The following is a 22,605-nucleotide window of genomic DNA, read 5'->3' as shown; positions in this document are numbered from 1 at the left end:
TGCTTGTAATTTCCTCAAAAATAAAAGGCAAGATTTCCCTTTCCAGGAAACCATGCTGGCTTTGGCCTATCTTGTCATGTGCTCCAGGTACTCCGTAATCTCATCCCTAACAATGAATTCCAACAACTTCCCAACCACTGATGTCAGGCTAACAGGCTTATAGTTTCTTTTCTGCTGCCTCCCACCCTTCTTAAATAGCAGAGTAACATTTGCAATTTTCCAGTCATTCGATATAATGCCAGAATCTATCGATTCTTGAAAGATCATCGTTAATGGCTCCGCAGTCTCTCCAACTACTTCCTTCAGAACCCGAGGGTGCATTCCATCAGGTCCAGGAGATTTTTCTACCCTCAGACCATTAAGCTTCCTGAGCAGCTTCTCAGTCGTAATTTTCACTGCACATACTTCACCTCCCTGACACTCTTGAATGTCCGGTATACTGCAGACGTCTTCCACTGTGAAGACTGATGCAAAACACACATTCAGTTCCTCTGCCATCTCTACATCTCTCATTACAATATCTCTAGTGTTATTTTGTATTAGTGCTATATCTACCCTCGACTCACTTTTACCCTTTATATACTTAAAAAAGCTTTTTGTATCTTCTTTGATATTAGTCACCAGCTTCCTTTCATAATTCATCTTTTCCTTCCTAATGATCTTCTTAGTTTCCTTCTGCAAGTTTTTAAAAGCTGCTCAATCCTCTATCTTCGCTCTAGCTTTAGTTTCCTTGCTTTTACTTTGGCTCTGACTTCACTTGTCAGCCACGGCAGTGTCCTTCTTCCTTTTGAAAATTTATTGTTATTTGGAATATATCTGTCTTGCACTTCCCTCATTTTTCACAGAAACTCCAGCCATTGCTGTTCTGCTGTCCTTCCTGCTAATGTCCCTTTCCAGTCAACTTTGGCCGGTTCCCCTCTCATGCCACTGTAATTTCCTTTATTTCACTGAAACACCAACACATTGGAATTTAGTTTCTCCTCAAATTTCAATGTGAACTTGATCATGTTGTGATCACTTTTCCCTAAGAGGTTCCTTAACCTTAAGCTCTCTTATCACCTTATCTCTCATTATAGCTGGGAGCTTAATGTCCATGGATACACATTGTATTGAAAGGACTGGTCGGCAGGCAGATGGGATGGCATGGCTCTGTTGGGGGAAAAAATTAAATTAAATCATTAGAAAAAGGGGACATAGTGTCAGAAGGTACTGAATCATTGTGGATAAGGAACTTCTTGGGTAAAAGGACCCTGATGGGAGTTGTATATAGACCCCCAAATGGTAGTAAGGACACGGTCTAGAAATTACAATGAGAGATTAGAAAATGCATGCTAAATAGGCAATATTACAATAGTCATGAGGGATTTCAATGTGCAGGTAGATTGGGAAAATCAGGTTGGTGCTGGACTCCAGGAGGGGTAATTTCTAGATGTCAACCAGGGGATCAGCTATTCTGGATAGTATGTGTGCAATAAAAAAGAATTGATTAAAGACCTTTAGGTAAAAGAAACTGAAATTTGAGAAGGAGAAGCTGAAGTCAGATGTATCAATATTACAGTGGGTATTACAGAGACATGAGAGAAGATTTGGCCAAAATTGATTGGAAAAGAACACTGGCAGGGATGACGGCAGAGCAGCAATATCTGGAATTTCTGGAAGCAATTTGGAGTCAAGGATAGATAAATCTTAAAGTGTAAGAAGTATTCTAAAGGAGAGATGACACAAACATGACTAACAAGAGAAGACAAAGCCAGCATAAAAGTCAGAGAGGGCATATAATTAGTGGGAAGTTAGAGAATTGGGAAGCTTTTAAAAACCTACGGAAGACAACTAAAAAAGTAATTAAGAAGGTAATGAGGGAATATGGACCTAAACTAGCCAATAGTATTAAAGAGAATACCAGTAGTTTCTTCAGATACATGAAGCGCAAAAAAGAGACAAGAGTGGATATCAGACTGTTAGAAAACAATGCTGGAGAGGTCATAATGGGGGACAAGGAAATGGTGGAATAAATATTTTGCATTAGTCTTCTCTGTGGAAGAAACTAGCAGTATGATGGAAAGTTCCAGGAGTCAGGGATCATGAGGTGCGTGGTTTCCATTACTAGAGAGAAGGTTCTTGGGAAACTGAAAGATCTGAAGGTAGATAAGTCACCTGGACCAGATGGTGTACACACTAGGGTTCTGAAAGACATAGTTGAAGAGACTGTGGAGGTATTAGTAATGATCTTTCAAGAATCACTAGATTCTGGAATGTTTCTGGTAGACAGGAAGATTGAAAATGGCACTCAACTCTTCAAGAAGGGGAAGAGGCAGAAGAAAGGAAATTATAGGCCGGTTAATCTGAGCTAAGTGGTTGGGAATATGTTCGAATTGATTATCAAGGATGAGGTCTCAGGGTTCTTAGAGACATATGATAAAACAGGCCATAGTTAAAATGGTTTCCTCAAGAGAAAATCTTGCCTGACAAATCTGTTGAAATTCTTTGAAGAAACAACAAGCAGTACAGATGAAGGAGAATCAGTTGATGCTGTGTACTTGGATTTTCAGAAGGCCTTTGACAACGTGCCACACATCAGGCTGCTTCACAAGCTACAAGTCCATGGTATCACAGGAAAGATTCTAGCATGGAGAATGCAGTGGCTGATTGGCAGGATACAAAGCGTGGGAATAAAGGGAGCCTTCACTGGTTGGCTGCTGGTGACTAGTGGTGTTCCACAGAGGTCTGTGTTGGAACCCATCTTTTTATGTTATATGTCAATAATTTGGATGATGGAATTGATGGCTTTGTTGCAATGTTTGCAGATGATATGAAGATAGATGGAGGGGCAGGTAGTTTTGAGGAAGGAGAGAGGCCACGGAATAATTTAGACAGATTAAGAGCATGGGCAAAGAAATGGCAGATGGAATACAATGTCAGGAAGTGTATGGTTATGCACTTTGCTAGAAGAAATGAAAAGGTTGACTATTTTCTAAATGGAGAGAAAATCCAAAAAAAAAAGGCACAAAAGAACTTGGGAGTCCTTGTGCAGGATTCCCTAAAGATTATTTCTTAGGTTGAGTCTGTGGTGAAGAAGGCAAAAGTTATGTTAGCATTCTTTTGAAGAGGATTAGAATACAAAAGCAAGGATGTAATGTTAAGACTTTATAAGGCACTGGTGAGGCCTCACATGAAGTATTGTGAGCAGTTTTGGGCCCTTTATGTTGCAAAGCATGTGCTGAAACTGGAAAGGGTTCAAAGGAGGTTCACCAAAATTATTCTAGGACTGAATGTCTTGTCACATAAAGAGCATTTGATGGCTCTAGGCCTGCATTCACCAGAATTCAGAAGAATGAGGGGTGACCTTATTGAAACCTATCAAATGTTGAAAGGCCTTGATAAAGTGGATATGGAGAGGATGCTTTCTGTTTTTCTATGGTGGGAGAGTCTAAGACCAGATGACAGTCTCAGAATAGAGATGCATCCTTTTAGAATGGAGATGTGGAGGAATTTCTTTAGCCAGAGAGTGGTGAATCTGTGCAATACTTTGCCACAAGCAGCTGTGGAGGCCAAGTCATTATGCAAATTTAAGTCAGAGGTCGATAGATTCCTGATTGGTCAGGGCATGAAGGGACATCACGGGGAGAAAAGGCAGGAGATAGGAGCTTGGTTCAGCCATGATGAAATGGCAGAGCAGACTCGATGGGCCAAATGGCCTAATTCTGCACCTGTATCTTGGTGTTATGCTATGGTCTGATGATTTTAGTGAACAAAAATTAATATACTTAATCATTTCACCTCATTTGCTAGAGTTTCCCGCTATTAAGATGTTATCTAACTGACTTTGGTTTTTCTCATTCATTTACTACCAAATTTCATTTGACTGCCACCATTTAATTCCATAAAATTCAGCCTACACAGAAAAATGTTCAGGAGTTCAGCTGAGCCACTTTAAGCTCTTGAAATATCATTCAACAAAAGCTGCCAGTAAATTGTTATTGTTGACACCACTTTTACCTGACCTTGTTAAATGCTTTTAATGTAAATCCTCCACTTTTATGAGGTGATTTTTGAATGAAATTAGGTTGAGCACAGGAAGCAGGGTAGGTTCTCTTGAGACTTAAAGTGTCAGATGACTTCCAAGGCAATTTATTGGAATGAATTTTCAAAAGATTCAGAGTCTATTTCTAAAGATTTGTCCAGTGCTAGGACATACAGGAAGCTGGCACATGATGACTCTCCAGAGTGAGCATATTATCTTCAACAATTCTTTGCTGTTCTTTATTGCAGGGAAGCAGACTCAGAGTTATAAGTGCTGATTGTCACTAGAAGTGGAACAGATATCCAAGGGACATTAGGTGAGTGAAATGGTCCTCAAACTGTTGTGTGGAGCCACCTTTATCTTGAAAGCCTACTTTCTTGACTCATGTCTGCATAAATCCCTGGAAATCGTGACAGAGTTCCTGCTCCTCCATCCCCTGTCCTCAGACTCACATACTCAGTGGCTCATTCTGTATAATTCTTATCTGGCAGCTTACTATTCCTTGCTGTCTGGATGTCCTAAGCATGCATAGGTCTTCAGTGCAGGAAACAGATACAATATCTTGAAAATCTATCAAAATCTCAATAGAATCAAAGGACCACGTGGCATTGGAAGGTGATTGCTTTACTCTGTCTTGTATAATTCCTTGAGAAAAATGTCAAATTAGTCCCACTTCCCGGATGATTAAAAGGGATTACTCCAGGGCAGAATTGTTGGCATTGATGCTGTAATTTTGGATTGAACCATACCTTGCAGGTCATTGAGATACCAAATTAAATACAACCCAGGTATCCCATGATGAAAAGCAGATACTTTTTCAGCATATACAGTGCATCCTACCAGATGGTAAAAATGAGGACATGTCCTGGGTCATTGAGGTCCCATACAAGAGTCATGATCGATATGTTGGGACCATGTTATGTCCTACTATCAGTGAGACAAGCAGCACACCTTCACCATGATTATTCTAAACAATGGTGCATTCTCAGCCCCCTTCTCTACTCCTTGTACATTCATGCAACACACACAAAATGCTGGAGGAACTCAGCAGGGCAGACAGCACCTATGGAAAAAAGTAGGGTCTCGGCCAGAAACGTCGACTGTACTCTTTTCCATAGATGCTGCCTAGACTGCCGAGTTCCTCCAGCATTTTGTGTGTGTTGCTTGGATTTTCAGCATTTGCAGAGTTTCTCTTGTCCCTGTACATTCATGACCACATAGTTTGATTCTGTTCTGACTCCATCCACAGATTTGCAGTGGGGCACGTGGTAATCATGGTCACTTTTGCAAATGGTAGTGGGCCACATCTCAAATAACAAAGAGCCAGAGTACAGTAAGGAGATAGAGAACTTAGTGACATGGTATCAAAGTAAAAGAGCTGGTTATTTATTTTGTGGAGTGGGGTGTGGTGTGTATGTTTCTGTCTACATCAATGGTGTTAAGGTTGAGAGAGTTGAGAGCTTCAAGTTCAGCACTAAGAGCCCGTCCTGGTCCAACCACATTGATGTCACAGCTAATAAAACTTACCAACTCCTCTCCTTCCCCAGGAGCCTAAAGGAATTCAGTATATTCCCATAAACTCTTACCAATGTTGATTGATGCACCATAGAAAGCATTCTGTCCGGATGTACCATGGATTGGTATGGCAGCCACTCTATCCATGACTCAAGAAACAACTGAGTGTTGTGGACACAGCTCAGCGCATCAAAGGAACCAGTTTTCCCTCAGTGGGCTCTGTCTGTACATCTGGCTGCGTAATCAAAGACCTAGATATTCTCTCTTCTCTGATATCCTATCAGGCAGAAGATACAGAAGTCTGAAAGCCCATGCCACCAGGCTCAAGAGCAGCTTCTATTCCACTTATCAAACTCTTGAACAGACCTCTTGTATGATAAAATGGACTCTTGGCCTCTCACAGTCTACCACTATCTTACACTTTATCGTTAACCTGCACTGCACTTTTTTGGTAGCTTTACCTGTGGAATACTTCGCACAATCCTTCTCTCTCCAGTACAACTTGGATTACAATTATCTCTCTCCCATCATTTATTCCGACAATAATAAGCCAATACTGATACCAATTTTACAGTAAATTTACCTCTTCGTGTCACTTTATTTTTTCAAATAGCCCTTACAAAAATCTCTATTCTGCAACTAAGCTTTCATTCTTACAAACCAATGCTACTATATTTCTTTGTGAAAATCGTAAAATTACATTGATTTTTGTCCAAAAGTTATTTGAATTATTGCATAAAAAGCAAAGGAGTAGAACTAATAGAAGATCCTTCTGACGGAGCAGACGATACACATTGGACCATTTGATATCTTACTGTGCCATATGGTTCTCTGATCCTGAAGAGATACTGATAGACTCTTGAGATATTATAACTGTTTACTGCATGGAGCAACCTTTGATTTGTAACAAAGAAGTTGTCATTTTTTTGTTTTTTGGTTTTTTTTTGGTGGTGATATCCAACTTTCCACTGATTTAAAATCTATATATGCATTTTATTATCAAATATTTTTCATTGTTGCCCTGTCCAGAAATGCAAAATAATGTCTGCAATGGGTTAAATAATAAAATAAAGGTGGTAGTCATCAGGAATGCAATGCTTTTTTACTGATTTTTTTTATTCATCTTTTAAGTTTAGCTGTCCCAAAATAATTCTGCAAATGATTGCATGCTGCTTGATGTGGGTTCAGTGGTGAGCCCTCAGTGGGATATTCTACTGATCTACTGCCATTGATTTTTACAACGATTTATTTTTATAACTTTTCTCCCAGATGCATTTTGAACAGCGAACTAATAGTTACAGATTCTAACCCCATGATCTCCTGGATTTCCTCAATGTACCAGCTTTAATTGGTCCACACATTGGTGGAATTCTTCAATATCCTTCTCATTTATCATTCTATTCACTCTTGTATCCTCCAAGGCAACAACTATTATTTGTCTACAAGGTAATTGATGAAAAAGTGTGGTCTGAGTGTAATATCCTTTGAAATTACTAATTATTTTCCAGGAAAATTTTAACTAATAAATATCTTATGTAGCATCTGCTGCACAATGCAAACCATGTTGTCTTGGATTCAGCCAAACAAAACTTTGGTAATGAATTAATTTCTTCTTGGGCTTCCAGCTTGGTACAGGTATTGATTATAACTGACATTTCAATGACAAACTCTGCCATCTTCATCAGGGATGATGTCTGGGCATGTCTTGTCTGGTGGAATTTATAACACTGTCATTTGGTCCCTCCTGATTGGTTAGTCCTCATCCAATCAGGTTTCCACTCTCCTACCTTGTTTACAATCGAATACCAGTTGTTACTTAGAGCGAGACCTCCATCTTTGTTAAAATTCATTTCTTCTCCTTTGTTACGAACTGTAACATCTTAGACACAAATCAGCAGCAAGAGATTTCACACTGAATCTGGTTTTAATGTTAAAACCATTATCTTTATTAGTATCTAGTTATAATATAGTAACTTAACCAAGATAAACAAAAGTTAACAGTGTTATGTGTATAAGTGTATAAATATAACTCCCAAACTATTGAGCTTGGAGGAGAACAAGGCTTAGAGACTTGAGATGGGAAAGTAGGAAAGCTCAGTCATCCATGGGAGAGAGATATTTGTAATCCACGTTGTACTGGAGAGAGAAGGTAAATACGAAGTATTCCACAGGAAAAACAAGATAACAGTCGCCATAATTCTTGTCCATCGTGTTGTTCCAAATCCACATACGAATTATCACCAAAAGTGACCTGTCACAGGAATATCGTCTTCCAGAGGTTACCACACAACACACCCAGGCAAGGGCTACATGAGTGGTCCCACAAGGTATCTCTAAATCCACCCCTATGGATTATACGAAGTGACAGTTGCACATTCGTTGTGCACCATGTGCCGATGTTTAACCTAATCTTTTGGGCTTAAGAGTTCCAAACCATCGCAGTGACAAACTGAAGTTTCAGCTTGCCTGTCCAGTCTCCTCTCTCTCTCCCTCGACTGAAGGTCACTCTCTCTCTATCTGTGTAAAAATCTGAAGCAATCCGCTTCAGCCGGTGACTGACGTCCTCACTCAGGTGCTTAAAGAGACAGTCCACAGTAAACGAAACCTGTGGGTTCCTAACAAGTTTAATTTCAATGGCTTCCTTCACCAAGCGGTCCCAAGAGTCACTGGTGCGGCACAGTAGTTTTGTACTGTTGAAGTCAATCCTATGGCCATTGCAAATGAGTGTTCTGCTACTGCTGATATTTCTGGGTAATCCAAATGGATACACCTCCTGTGCTATTGTAAACAAGGTGGGAGAGCAGAAACCTGATTGAATGAAGACTAACCAATCAGGAGGGACAGACAACAGCATTACAAATAACACCAGAGTAGACAAGCCGAGGCATCATCCCTGATGAAGATGGCAGAGTTTGCATTCGGAGCGCCAGTTACAATAGATACCTGTACCTGGATGGAAGGCCGAGAAGAGTTTATTTGTCATATATGCTGGGAAAGCACAAGAACTTTGGCGTTTTTTATCTTTTCAAATGCCATTTTAATGATGCTAAATAAACATTTTCAACGGTCATGAAATCTTGAGCATAATGAACATTTCATATTGTTAATTCATTGGCCTGGATGAATGATTTGTACACACAAGTTCAGATCCTATGATGACAGCTGGAGAATTTTAATTCAGCTAATTAAAAGAAAAACAAATTCTGAAGTCATAAAAATCCATTAATCTGCCAGATTGTCATAATATCCCATCTGTTTTCCTTTTGGCAAAGGAATCTGCAGTTGCTACCCAGTTTGGTCAAAGTTCAAAGTTCAAAGTAAGCTCATTATCAAAGTACATATATGTCACAATATACAATCCTAAGATCCATTTTCTTGTGAGCATATTCAGAAAATCCAAGAAAAACAATAGAATCTGTGAGAGACTGCACCCAACAGGACAACCAATGTGCAAAAGACAACAACCTATGCAAAAAAAACAAGAAGGGAAAGAAATAAACAGACAAACAAACATATAAATAAACAAATAAATGGCTAAATCAATGGATAAGCAAGAACTATTGAGAACATGAAATGAGTACTTGAAAGTGAGTCCGTAAGTTATGGGCTCCAGGCAGATCCTCTGAAACGATAACACTAAGGAATTTAAAGATGCTGCCTCTCCATGTCTGATCATCCACTCAGCCTGGTTTTCAATCTCTCTCCTATATGCTGATTCATCATCACATTTGATTTGGTCTGTGACAAGGGTGTGATTAGCAAATTCGAATATGGCATTGGAGCTGTGCTTAGCCACACAGTCATGTGTAAAGTGAGTAGAGCAAGGTGCTAAAGCAACACATTTGTGATGCACTCATACTGATGGAGATTGTGGAGAAGATGTTGTTGCCAACCTGAACTTTCAGCAAGTGAGGGAATTGAGGATCCAATTTCACAAAGAGATATTGAGTCCAAGGTCTTGAAGCTTATTAAGTTTGAGGAGATGATGGTATTGAATGCCGAGCTGTCGTCGACAAAGAGCATCCTGATTTGTGTGCATCTTTGCTGTGCAGCTGTTCCACAGGTGGGCGAGTATGAAATGAGATGGCATCTGCTGTGGACCTATTGTGCCAGTAGGCAACTTGGTTCAGATCTAAGTGGCTTCCTAGGCAGGAGTTGATATGGTTCATCACTGACCTCCCAAAACACTTCATCACTGTGGATGGAAGTGCTACTGGATGATAGTCATTAAGGCAGGTTATCATGTTCTTCTTAGGCACCGGTATAAATGAAGCCAGCTTGAAGCAGACTGCCAAAGTGAGAGGTTAAAGATCTCAGTGAACACTACAGCCAGTTGCTTAGCACAGGTCTTTAGTACTCGGCCAAGTTCCTCACTTGGGCCAGATGCTTTCCATTGGTACACCCTCCTGAAGGATGCTTGCATGTCGGCCTCTGAGCCAAGTGAAGAAATCGAGTATCCAATTGCACAAGAACGTATTGAGATTAACCTTCTTGGAGCTTATTGATTAGCTTTGAGGGAATGATACAGTGACTTGAACAGCCCCCAACTCATTCACATAAATAAGTATTTCAACCGGGAATTTTGATCAACTTAGCTGAGGATTTTTATTTGTGAATCACACGCTCCTTTTTTTCACAGTAGGGCCAAAAAATAAAGAAAATTATGAAGCATGATAAACTAAAAGTTGCAAAACTGATATTTATATGTCAGCAGTTCAAAAATATTCATCTCCCTTTGCTCAGTACTTAGTTGTACCACTTCTCACAGCTATAACAAGCCAGTAGTTTTTGTTTAGACAAGTCTCTATTAGCTTTGCACAATGTGATGGAGCAAGATTTGCCCATTGCTCCTTGCAAAATTGCTCAAGCTGTGCCAGGTTAGTTGGGGAATGGCAGTGGACAGCAACCTTGAGGTCTTGCCAGAGATATTCGATCAGGTTAAGGACAAGGCCACTCAAGGACATCAATTTTCTTCATTTGAAGCCACTGTATAGTTGCTCTGGCAGTGGGTGTTGGATCGTTGTTCTGCTGAAAGATGAACTTCCTCCAGTTTAAGCTTTCTAGCAGATTTAGCAGCATTCATCTTCCCATCAATCCTGCCCAGATTTCCAGTCCCTGATGGTAAACAGCATCCCCTCAGCATACTGCTACCTCCACCATACTTGGCAGTATGGATGACATTAGCTGACTGATGTGCAGTGTGACTGTTGTTCCTTCTTCCACCTGGCAGATGTTATAAGATTTTCCATGCCTGCACTTCCAGACTGAAAAATAGTTTTTTCCCCAGAGCTATAACTGCTCTGAACCAATCAATCAAGCATCATCCATAAATCTGTTATATTGCTACTTTTAATACTGGTTTTACGGCTGTCATGCATCTGAGTTGCGCTTTTGTACTGCTGGACATTGCTTGTACTGGCTGGCTACTTGATTTTACTTATTGGTTATTTATTTGTTGTTTTATAGCATTGAGTACGAGAGTTGCAAACTCATTTTCACTGTATTGGTGCACGACAAATTGTACTATGCAATGACAATAAAGATATTTCATATTTCATATTTTTTCTACTTTTTCACAATGGTTTGCATTGAAATCCAGGGTATCTTCAGTACTTTTGAGATGGTCTTGTACCCTTCCCCAGATTTCTGCTTGCCTTAAATGCTCTTTTGTCTTCGTTTTGATTTGGTCTGTTGAAAATCTACCATGACATTGACTCTTACAGAGAAATGAGATATTTATTCAGTTGATCCTCCAATTTTCTACATTACCAAATTGGGTAAGGTAATATATTGCACCTGAGGAAAGTTAGCATAGTAATTACAAAGTAATTACCATTTCAACTTCATAATTTTGGTTTTAATTTTTAGCAATTTGTTGACTGGTTTTTGAATTTTTCTTTTGATTTGACATGATGCACAATGTGTTGTAGATTAGCTCAAAAATCCTGTTTCAATATATTTTAAAATTAGAAAATGAAGCAATTAAACACAAAAATAGATGGGAGGGCTGAATACTTTTTCAAAGCACAATAGTATTGAATGCCGAGCTGTAGTCCATAAAGAGCATCCAATGTATACCTCTTTGCTATCAAGATGTTCCAGGGTTGACCAAATAGCCAATGAAATAGCAATTGCTGTGGACTTGTTGTGCCAGTGGACAAATTGTAGTGAATCCAAATCATTTCTCAGGCAGGAATTGACATGGCTCATCACCAACATTTTAAATCATTTCATCACGGTAGATGTTAGTGCTACTGGATGATAGTCACTGAGGCAGGTTACCACAATCATCTTAGGAACATGCACAGTTGAAGTTTGCTTGAAGCTGGTAGGTGCCTCAGTCTGCCGAAGCAAGACGTTAAAGATATTGGTGTACACACCAGCCAGTTGATCAGCACAGGCCTTTACTATTCAGCCAGGTAACCCATCTGGGCCGGATGCTTTCCACAAATTCACCTTCCTTAAGGATGCTCTCACGTTGGCCTCAGAGACTGAAATCAGGGGCTGTGGGAGTTTGTGAAGGTTCCTCCATGAAATTTATTTTTATTTTATTTTATTGAGATACAGCACAGAATAGGCCCTTTCAGCATTTTGAGCCATGCTGCTCAGCAATCCCCCAATTTAATCCTATCCTTATCAAGGGACAATTTACAAAGATCGATTAACTTACTAACTGGTACATCTTTGGACTGTGGGAGGAAACCAGAGCACTCAGAGGAAGTCCACACGGTTTCAGGGAGAACGTTCAAACTCCTGACAAGTAGCAGCGGAAACAACGATCCAAGCGAGTATAAAAGACATTGAGCTCATTTGGGAGTAAAACCTTGCTGTCACCTATGTTATTTGCTTTCTAGCCCTGCCTCAGCTGCCAAGCATCCTTCAGTGATTCAAGTTTGGTCCAGAATTGCTACTTCGCCTGTATGATGGCTTTCCAGAGATCATATCTAGACCTCATCTATCATAGTTGCCAGACCAGAATGCCACTGATCTGGCCCTTTGTAAAGTGTGGACCTCATGTTCATCCGGGGCTTCTGGTTGGGGAAGGCTCGGACTGATTTTGTGGGAACACACTTGTTTTTATAAAGTCCATGACTACTGTAATGTATACTTTCAGATCCTCTGATGAGTTCTTGAACGTAGCCCAGTTCAGTGATTGAAAACAATACCACAGCTGCTCCCCTGCCTTCCACAACCACCTCTTTGTTGTCCTTATCTTTGGAGCCTTGCTCTTTAGTCTCTGCCTGTATGCAGGTAGAAGGGCAGCCAGGTGATCTGATTTCCTAAAATGCAGCCTGAGCATGGAACAGTAAACATTCTATCATGGTAGTCCAATAGTTCCATTTAATGTCAGAGAATATAAACAGTATACAACTTGATATTCTTGCTCTTTGCAGATATCCTTGAAAACAGAGCAGTATCCTAAAGGAAGAGTGACAAAAAAAACACTAGAAACCCAAAGCCACCTGTACAGCCCTCTTCCAAGCACAAGCAGTAACAAATATCAACGCTCCCCCACTCCCTCCCCCATTTACTACAGCAAAACACATCAGCACCAAGCAAGCAATAGCAAAGCCCCTAAGAAAGACCCTGATCTACAATACAACATAAACTAATCGTTCACCCAAAATCTCAACATGCCACAAGCTCTCTCTCTCTCTCTCTGCCTGATAATGAGGCAGAGAGGCATCACGTAGAGAGAGGGGAGACTAATAAAACAAATAAAACAACTCACTGGTTGGGATATTAATGTCTGAGTTCTCCGGGTGCAAAGCCTTAGCACCCTGAAGGCACACTTGTCTTATGGGATATCAAAAAATGGCTGGTCGATAAACCCTGGGATTAGGAACCATCGCTGTAAGGTACCTCACTTTGAGTGTAGCTACAGGTGCAGGGCACTGACAGAAACACAAACACCCTGATAAAGGAATAAAGGAGGTATTAAAGATAGACATTTCCGCAGAAGAGCTCACAGAAGCTGCTGTCTAGCACCATCGTAGCTTGGCTAACTCTGTGTTGCATTAGTCTAATGGGTTAGGACCTTGGGTGCTGCAGGTTATTTGCTGATGATAACTGAGCAAAGGAAGGACAAAACAAGGCAGAACATACAAGGTAAATGGTAGGACACTGAGGAGTGCAGTAGAACAGAGGGATCTGGGAATACAGATACACAATTCCCTAAAAGTGGCGGCGCAACGCAATTTGCAGGGGCCTCTCCTGAGTTGATATTTGTCATTTGTTAAGCGGGGTGCTGTGTACAATCCTAATCTGATGAAAAATGGATGTGGGAGCACAGAGGAACATCTGGAAATCTCCAGGAAGGCCTTATTCGTTGCTGCTGCTGTAGTCCGGGTCTCTGCTGGAAAGAACAGGGCCCCAGTCCGTGGGGTCGCGTTGCCGGTGGCCGGTGGTGGTGGTGGCATCGTAGTGCGCTCAGCAGAGGATTGTGCTCAGAGAGGCTGTGCCAGAGGGGATGGTCGGAGGCTCGACGGACTCAGAGTCCACTGCAGTCGGGGCGCTTTCATTGTGTGCTGCGTCTGCGAGGCTGAGTCCAGCGGCGCTGTGGAAGTCCATATCGGGGGTATTCCCTTCTGCCGCCAGTGTGGGATGGCGAGTCTATCGGGACCCTGCGGACATATGTGGAAACTGTGGCAGTTTCTTACAAACTTATAGTCTTTTAACATCTTTGGACTATTTTTACTGTGCCCATGGTCTGTTTCTTATCAATTATGGTATTCTTTGCACTGTTGTAACTATGTGGTTTTGTGTAGGTCTTGTAGCTTTTGTTTTTGTTCTTGTTTTGTCTGGTGGATTTGGAGCTCCTTTCTGGGAAACGTGCTAAAATGGTAACGCGATATTAATACGCAGCAACCTCTCCGGACTCTGGATTTGGGGATTGCCAAACATTATGTGGATTTCCTGGTGTGGTCTGTTTTGTTGTGTGCTTTAGTGATATCAATCTGGAGGAACGTTGTTTCATTTTTTAACTGCATTGCAGTCGTGGTTTCTAAATGACAATAAACCGAAATTCAATTCAATTCACAGGTAGTTAGGGTCATAAAGAGAATTTTTGGTACATTGGCCTTCATAAATCAAAATATTGAGTATAAGAGTTGGAATGTTATGGTGAGTTTGTATAAGGCATTGATGAAACCGAATTTGGAGTATTGTGTGCAGTTTTGGTCACCTAATTACAGGAAGGATATTAATAAGTTTGAAAGAGTGCAGAGAAGATTTACAAGGATGTTGCCAGGACTTGAGAAACTGAGTTACAGAGAAAGGTTGAATAGGTTAGGACTTTATTCCCTGGAGTGTAGAAGAATGAAGGGAGATTTGATAGGGGTATATAAAATTATGATGGGTGTAGATAGAGTGAATGCAAGCAGGCTTTTTCCACTGAGGCTAGGGGAGAAAGAAACCCAAGGACATGGGTTAAGAGTGAAGGGGGAAAAGTTTAAAGGAAACAGTGGGGGGCTTCTTCACACAGAGGGTGGTGGGAGTGTGGAATGAGCTGCCAGATGAAGTGGTAAATGTGGGCTCACTTTTAACATTTAAGAAAAACTTGGACAGGTACATGGATGAGAGGGGTATGGAGGGATATGGGCCAGGTGTAGGTCAGTGGGACGAGGCAGAAAAATGGTTCGGCACAGCCAAGAAGGGCCAACGTGCCTGTTTCTGTGCTGTAATGTTCTATGGTTCCCTCAAAGAAGTCTGATTCAAGTGTCTGACTATTCATTGGGGTGGACTGTTTCTTGTTTGGTGAATCCAGCGTTCAATATCTCAAGTGCTTGAGTAACATCAGCTTTTGATGGATAAACTGTGGTCAATTGGAGGAGAACTCTGTTGGTAAATAAAATGGTCAGAACTCAATCATCAGATGAGCTAGATTAGTGGAACAAGAATGCAACAAAACCTTCACATCCAAGCACCTCAAGAAGCTTATAATGAAGCACAGACCCAAATCAGCAGTTCCGTCCATATTGTGTAGCAATCGGGTCTTACACCATCTTACTGAACATCTGGCATGTTCGGTGTGAGCATGAAATACAAAACACAGCCTCTTATATATTGGTGATATCCCAGAGTGACCTCTTGTGAGACCCAACATAGATTGGGAGACTGCTTCTCCAAGCATCTATGCTCTGTCCTCCAAAACAAGTGGGATCTCCCAGTGGCCACCCATTTTAATTCCGCTTCCCTTTCCTATTCCAATATGTCCATCCATGGCTTCCTCCACTGTTGGGATAAAGCCACACTTAGGTTGGAGGAACAACATCTTATATTCCATTTGGGTAGCCTCTAACCTGATGGCATGAACGTTGATTTCTTAAATTTCCAATAATGCCTCTTCCACCACCACCCCACCATTCACCATTTCCCATCCCCTTTCCTTCTCTCATGTTATCTCCTTACTGGCCTATCTCCTCCCTCTGGTGCTCCTTCCCTCCCCCTGCCCACCTTCTTCTTTCTTCCATAGCTTTCTGTATCTTTCACCAATCAACTTCCTAGCTCTTTGCTTCATCCCTCCCCCTCCAAGTTTCACCTAACACATGGTGTTTCTTTCTCCCCTCCGCCTACCTTTCAAATCTACTCCTCAGCTTTTTTCCTCCAGTCCTGCCAAAGGGTTTTGGCCCAAAACACCCACTGTACTTTTTTCATAGATGCTGCCTGGCCTGCTGAGTTCCTCCAGCACTTTTTGTGTGTGTTGCTCAGATTTCCAGCATCTGCAGATTTTCTCTTGTTTGTGAAAACAGCAATTCCTCATTTCTCTCCAATACAGAAATCTTGCCCTTAGGTTTTCAATCTTGTTCTCCAGCAACTGTACATTTGCTAACAAGATGTTGTGTAAAGGGAGTTTCATTCCTCTGCATCTCAGCCTGGCCTGGAGTCCTCCCCTCCTCCCTCTCTTCTGGCCATGGTGATGTACCTTAAAGGTACCGTACCTGCATGCTTGAGTGTTAAGTTCACAGATTCTTTCAGAAGATCGTGGAAGTGCTAGTTTATTAAAACTGTTCAAAACTATGTTGCTTAAAGGGAAATTACAGGCTGTAGATTTCAGTGAGAGCAATTCATAAAGGCATACTTAGAAGTTTTGTAAGCAGCCTGTTCGCTATGGTTCACCGGCACTATCTTGGTCAAGGTACAAGTCCAGACTCATAGCCACGTGGTTGATTTGAAGTCTCCACTGAGGGAATGGGCAAAAATAGATGGGCTTCATAACCTATCAAATGGAAATTAAAGTAATTATAGCAGAGAAGCTTCTTGCTGGCAGAGGGGCTTTGCTCTCAGAAAAAGTAATATTAAAGAGATGAATATAAAACAAAGTGATGCTTGCGTCACAGAATATGGTTTGGAAATAAGTAATTGAAACAATTCTGTAGAAAATACAAAAGATACATATAATACACCAATGTAGAAAACATAGAAAATTAGTATAAGCTGATCAGTTCCTCATTCATATAAAATAAATCACAAAACAGAACTGACAGAAATTCAACTCAAACATATTAAACATTGTGCTGAAATTGGGTAATTTGATCCTTTGGCACAATTTTATTGCACTGGTTCCATCAGTGTTGAGCATATAGAAGCCTATTACTTCAACAAAAATTTAAGATAGCTTATAAATGGCATATAATTGGGTGAACCAAATCTAGAAAATTATTTTGGTTTGTTAATGAAAGGTTACATTAATGATTTAATTTTCCGGAGATGCAAAGAAGTGCTTTAAGACCTAGTTTTTACAGTGTTTTGTGAAGTAAGCACAATCGGGAACTGCACCAACTCCTTCAGACAAGGAGTTCATTGGAGCAACAACTGAAACAGGTCACATGAACCTAAACTAATTATTGTTACTCCAACCAAGTAGAGGAAAATCAGTTCAGGGAATCTTCCTCGAAGGACAAAAGAAAGGATATGCTCTACGAGCAGATGGGCAATTGCAAAGTACTGGAGGCACAAAGTCTAGCAGCATGGTTGAGTAGTCTGCTGTTGTATCTGAGCAAGCCATCACTTCAAGATACACTATTATCTCTTTTGTGATGTGTCAACACTGCAGAAAGTTGACAATAAGACTGAGAAAGCAAATGGGTCATAATGCATATTGAGGAGAAGGGATCAATGGTTGTTACTGAAGTCAATGTGTCAGCATAGAATTCTGTCTCTGCAGTAGTGTCCAGGATTTCCATTTCACCAAGCCTTCCAAACAACCTAAATTATTTTTTGAGTCAGTCTATTATATTGTGTTTTGCTAAATGATTTACAAAAATTAGTTAGCCACATGTTAACTGATCAGAGCAGTCGCAGATGAACAGTTGTCTGTGTTACAGCCCATCATAGCAAACAACATATCCTGAGGAACCTTCGTTGGGATCCTCAGTACTCTAATGAAGACACAAACTATGTCTGGGGAGTCTCGAGTTGTAGCTTAAACATCCCCTTGGACAGTTAAAAACAAGTGGGAAGTTTTCACACAGATAATATAAGCACCAATGCATAGTAAGAGGCCGCTTCCCATCACATCTGCACTAATTCTTTACAGGATAAATCTGAAAGTACAAATTACCTGCCTCTAGTCCTTGAGAAAGGAATTCACATAGTGGATAACTGGCAAAACAATTCTGCCCTCAGGTAGCGGATGAACATGCTGACAGAAAACTCAGCAACAGTGCTAACTGATAAATCAGCAACTTTGCGCAACAATGTCGACACCAACACTATATTCATCCTTAATCAAGTAACATCTGTTGATCTTAATACTGGATTCTTTCCAATTATAATCACAAATAATGATAATTGAAAGAGCTGAAAATTCTTTGTCAAATGGATCTTGTTTTGAGATTTCAGAATCAGAATCATAATCAGATTTATTATCGCTGTCTTTTATGATGTGAAATGTGCTATTTTATGGCAGCAGTACAGTGCAAAGACAAACACTATAACTAAATGGTGCAATAAAAAAATGGAATAATAAGGTGGTTTTCATGAACTGTTCAAAAATCTGTTGACAGAAAGGAAGTTGCTTCTAAAATGTTGTAAACATAGAAACATAGAAAATAGGTGCAGGAGTAGACCATTTGGCCCTTCAAGCCTGCACCACCATTCAGTACGATCATGGCTGATCATCCAACTCAGAATCCTGGACCTGCTTTCTCTCCATATGCCCTGATCCCTTTAGACACAAGGGACATATCTAACTCCCTCTTAAATATAGCCAATGAACTGGACTCAACTGTTTCCTGTGGCAGAGAATTCCACAGATTCACCACTCTGTGTGAAGAAGTTTTTCCTCATCTCAGTCCTAAAAGGGTTCCCCTTTATCCTTAAACTGTGACCCCTCGTTCTGGACTTCCCCAACATCGGAAACAATCTTCCTGCATCTAGCCTGTCCAATTCCTTTAGAATTTTATACGTTTCAATAAGATCCCCCCTCAATCTAAATTCTAGTGAGTGTAAGCCAAGACGATCCAGTCTTTCTTCATATGAAAGTCCTGCCATCCCAGGAATCAATCTGGTGAACCTTCTCTGTACTCCCTCTATGGCAAGAATGTCTTTCCTCAGATTAGGTGACCAAAACTGCACACAATATTCTAGGTGCGGTCTCACCAAGGCCTTGTACAACTGCAGTAGAACCTCCCTGCTCCTGTATTCAAATCCTTTTGCTATGAATGCCAACATACCATTTGCCTTTTTCACCACCTGCTGTACCTGCATGCCCACCTTCAATGACTGGTGTACAATGACACCCAAGTCTCGTTGCATCTCCCCTTTTCCTAATCGGCCACCGTTTAGATAATAATCTGTTTTCCTGTTCTTGCAACCAAAGTGGATAACCTCACAATGATCCACATTAAATTGCATCTGCCATGAATTTGCCCACTCACCTAACCTATCCAAGTCACCCTGCATCCTCTTAGCATCCTCCTCACAGCTAACACCGCCGCCCAGCTTCGTGTCATCCGCAAACTTGGAGATGCTGCATTTAATTCCCTCGTCTAAATCATTAATATATATTGTAAACAACTGGGGTCCCAGCACTGAGCCTTGCAGTACCCCACTAGTCACTGCCTGCCATTCTGAAAAGGTCCCGTTTACTCCCACTCTTTGCTTCCTGTCAGCCAACCAATTCTCTATCCACATCAATACCATACCCCCAATACCGTGTGCTTTAAGTTTGCACACTAATCTCCTGTGTGGGACCTTGTCAAAAGCCTTTTGAAAATCTAAATATACCACATCCACTGGCTCTCCCCTATCCACTCTACTAGTTACATCTTCAAAAAATTCTATAAGATTCGTCCGACATGATTTTCCTTTCACAAATCCATGCTGACTTTGTCCGATGATTTCACTTCTTTCCAAATGTGCTGTTATCACATCTTTGATAACCGACTCCAGCATTTTCCCCACCACCGATGTCAGACCAACCAGTCTATAATTCCCTGGTTTCTCTCTCCCTCCTTTTTTAAAAAGTGGGGTTACATTTGCCACCCTCCAATCCTCAGGAACTAATCCAGAATCTAAGGAGTTTTGAAAAATTATCACTAATGCATCCACTATTTCTTGGGCTACTTCCTTAAGCACTCTGGGATGCAGACCATCTGGCCCTAGGGATTTAGCTGCCTTTAATCCCTTCAATTTACCTAACACCACTTCCCTACTAACATGTATTTTCCTCAGTTCCTCCATCTCACTAGACCTTCGGTCCCTTACTATTTCCGGAAGATTATGTATGTCCTCCTTAGTGAAGACAGAACCAAAGTAGTTATTTAATTGGTCTGCCATGTCTTTGTTCCCTATGATCAATTCACCTGTTTCTGACTGTAAAGGACCTACATTTGTCTTGACCAATCTTTTTCTTTTCATGTATCTATAAAAGCTTTTAGTCAGTTTTTATGTTCCCTGACAGCTTTCTCTCATAATCTTTTTTCCCTTTCCTAATTAAGCCCTTTGTCCTCCTCTGCTGGTCTCTGAATTACTCCCAGTCCTCAGGTGTGCCGCTTTTTTTTGCTAATTTATATGTTTCTTCTTTGGACTTGATACTATCCCTAATTTCCCTTGTCAGCCACGGGTGCACTACCTTCCCTGGTTTATTCTTTTGCCAAACTGGGATGAACAATTGTTGTAGTTTATCCATGCGATCTTTAAATGCTTGCCACTGCATATCCACCGTCAACCCTTTAAATATCATTTGCCAGTCTATCTTAGCTAATTCATGTCTCATACCTTCAAAGTTACCCTTCTTTAAGTTCAGAACCTTTGTTTCTGAATTAACTATGTCACTCTCCATCTTAATGAAGAATTCCACTATATTATGGTCACTCTTACCCAAGGGGCCTCGCACGACAAGATTGCTAACTAACCCTTCCTCATTGCTCAATACCCAATCTAGAATGGCCAGCTCTCTAGTTGGTTCCTCGACATGTTGGTTCAGAAAACCATCCCGCATATATTCCAAGAAATCCTCTTCCTCAGCACCCTTACCAATTTGGTTCACCCAATCTATATGTAGATTGAAGTCACCCATTATAACTACTGTTCCTTTATTGCACACATTTCTAATTTCCTGTTTAATGCCATCCCCAACATCACTACTACTGTTAGATGGCCTGTACACAACTCCCACCAGCGTTTTCTGCCCCTTAGTGTTATGCAGCTCTATCCATATTGATTCCACATCCTCCAGGCTAATGTCCTTCCTTTCTATTGCGTTAATCTCCTCTCTAACCAGCAATGCTACCCCACCTCCTTTTCTTTCCTGTCTATCCCTCCTGAATATTGAATATGCCTGGATGTTGAGCTCCCATCCTTGGTCACCCTGGAGCCATGTCTCTGTGATCCCAACTATATCATATTCATTAATAACTATCTGCTCATTCAATTCATCCACCTTGTTACGAATGCTCCTTGCATTGACACACAAAGCCTTCAGGATTGTTCTTACAACACTCTTAGCCCTTATACAATTATGTTGAAAAGTGGCTCTTTTTGCCCTGGATTTGCCTACCTGCCACTTTTACTTTTCACCTTTCTACTTTTTGCTTCTACCCTCATTTTACACCCCTCTGTCTCTCTGCACTTGTTCCCATCCCCCTGCCACATTAGTTTAAAGCCTCCTGAACAGCAGTAGCAAACGCTCCCCCTAGGACATTGGTTCCAGTCCAGCCCAGGTGCAGACCGTCCTGTTTATACCGGTCCCACCTCCCCCAGAACTGGTTCCAAAGCCCCAGAAATTTGAATCCCTCCCCCTTGCACCATTTTTCAAGCCACGTATTCATCTGAAATATCCTCCTATTTCTACTCTGACTAGCACGTGGCACTGGTAGTAATCCAGAAATTACTACCTTTGTGGTCCTACTTTTTAGTTTATCTCCTAACTCCCTAAATTCACCTTGTAGGACCTCATCCCATTTTTTACCTATATCGTTGGTACCTATGTGCACTACGACCACTGGCTGTTCACCCTCCCATTCCAGAATGTCCTGCAGCCGCTCAGAGACGTCCTTGACCCTTGCACCAGGGAGGCAACATACCATCCTGGAGTCTCGTTTGCGGCTGCAGAAACGCCTATCTATTCCCCTTACAATCGAATCCCCTATCACTATAGCTCTCCCACTCCTTTTCCTTCCCTCCTGTGCCGCAGAGCCACCCATGGTGCAATGAACTCGGCTGCTGCTGCCTTCCCCTGATGAGACATCTCCCCCAACCGTATCCAAAACAGTATATCTGTTTAGGAGGGAGATGACCCCAGGTGACTCCTGCACTACCTGCCTACTGCTACGCTGTCTAGTGGCCACCCCTTCCCTTTCTGCCTGTGTAGCCTTTACCTGCGGTGTGGCCAACTCACTGAACATGCTATTCATGACTTTCTCAGCATCGCGGATGCTCCAGTATGAATCCAATCGCAGCTCCAGATGCTCAGTGTGGTCTGCCAGAAGCTGTAGTTGGACACACTTCCTGCACACATAGTCATCAGGAACACTGGAAGTATCCCTGATTTCCCACATGCTGCAGGATGAACAAACCACGGGGCCGATCTCAGCTGTCATGACCTACCCAATACTTGCTTCAAC

At 41.3% G+C, this 22,605-nt stretch overlaps 1 long non-coding RNA gene across 1 annotated transcript in view; it reads left to right on the top strand.

Annotated features, from left to right (window-relative positions):
* The window catches only part of LOC140732821 (uncharacterized), an 86,807-nt gene that overhangs the window by 42,656 nt on the left and 21,546 nt on the right, over positions 1–22,605 (top strand). Inside the window, exon 2 of the long non-coding RNA XR_012100150.1 lies at positions 4,270–4,337. This is a non-coding gene — a long non-coding RNA (uncharacterized lncRNA). The remainder of the gene's footprint in view (positions 1–4,269; positions 4,338–22,605) is intronic.

The sequence above is a fragment of the Hemitrygon akajei genome, chromosome 9 (assembly GCF_048418815.1).
Source record: "Hemitrygon akajei chromosome 9, sHemAka1.3, whole genome shotgun sequence".
NCBI classification, from domain to species: Eukaryota; Metazoa; Chordata; class Chondrichthyes; order Myliobatiformes; family Dasyatidae; genus Hemitrygon; species Hemitrygon akajei.
This window is presented reverse-complemented; position numbering and strand designations above follow the sequence as displayed.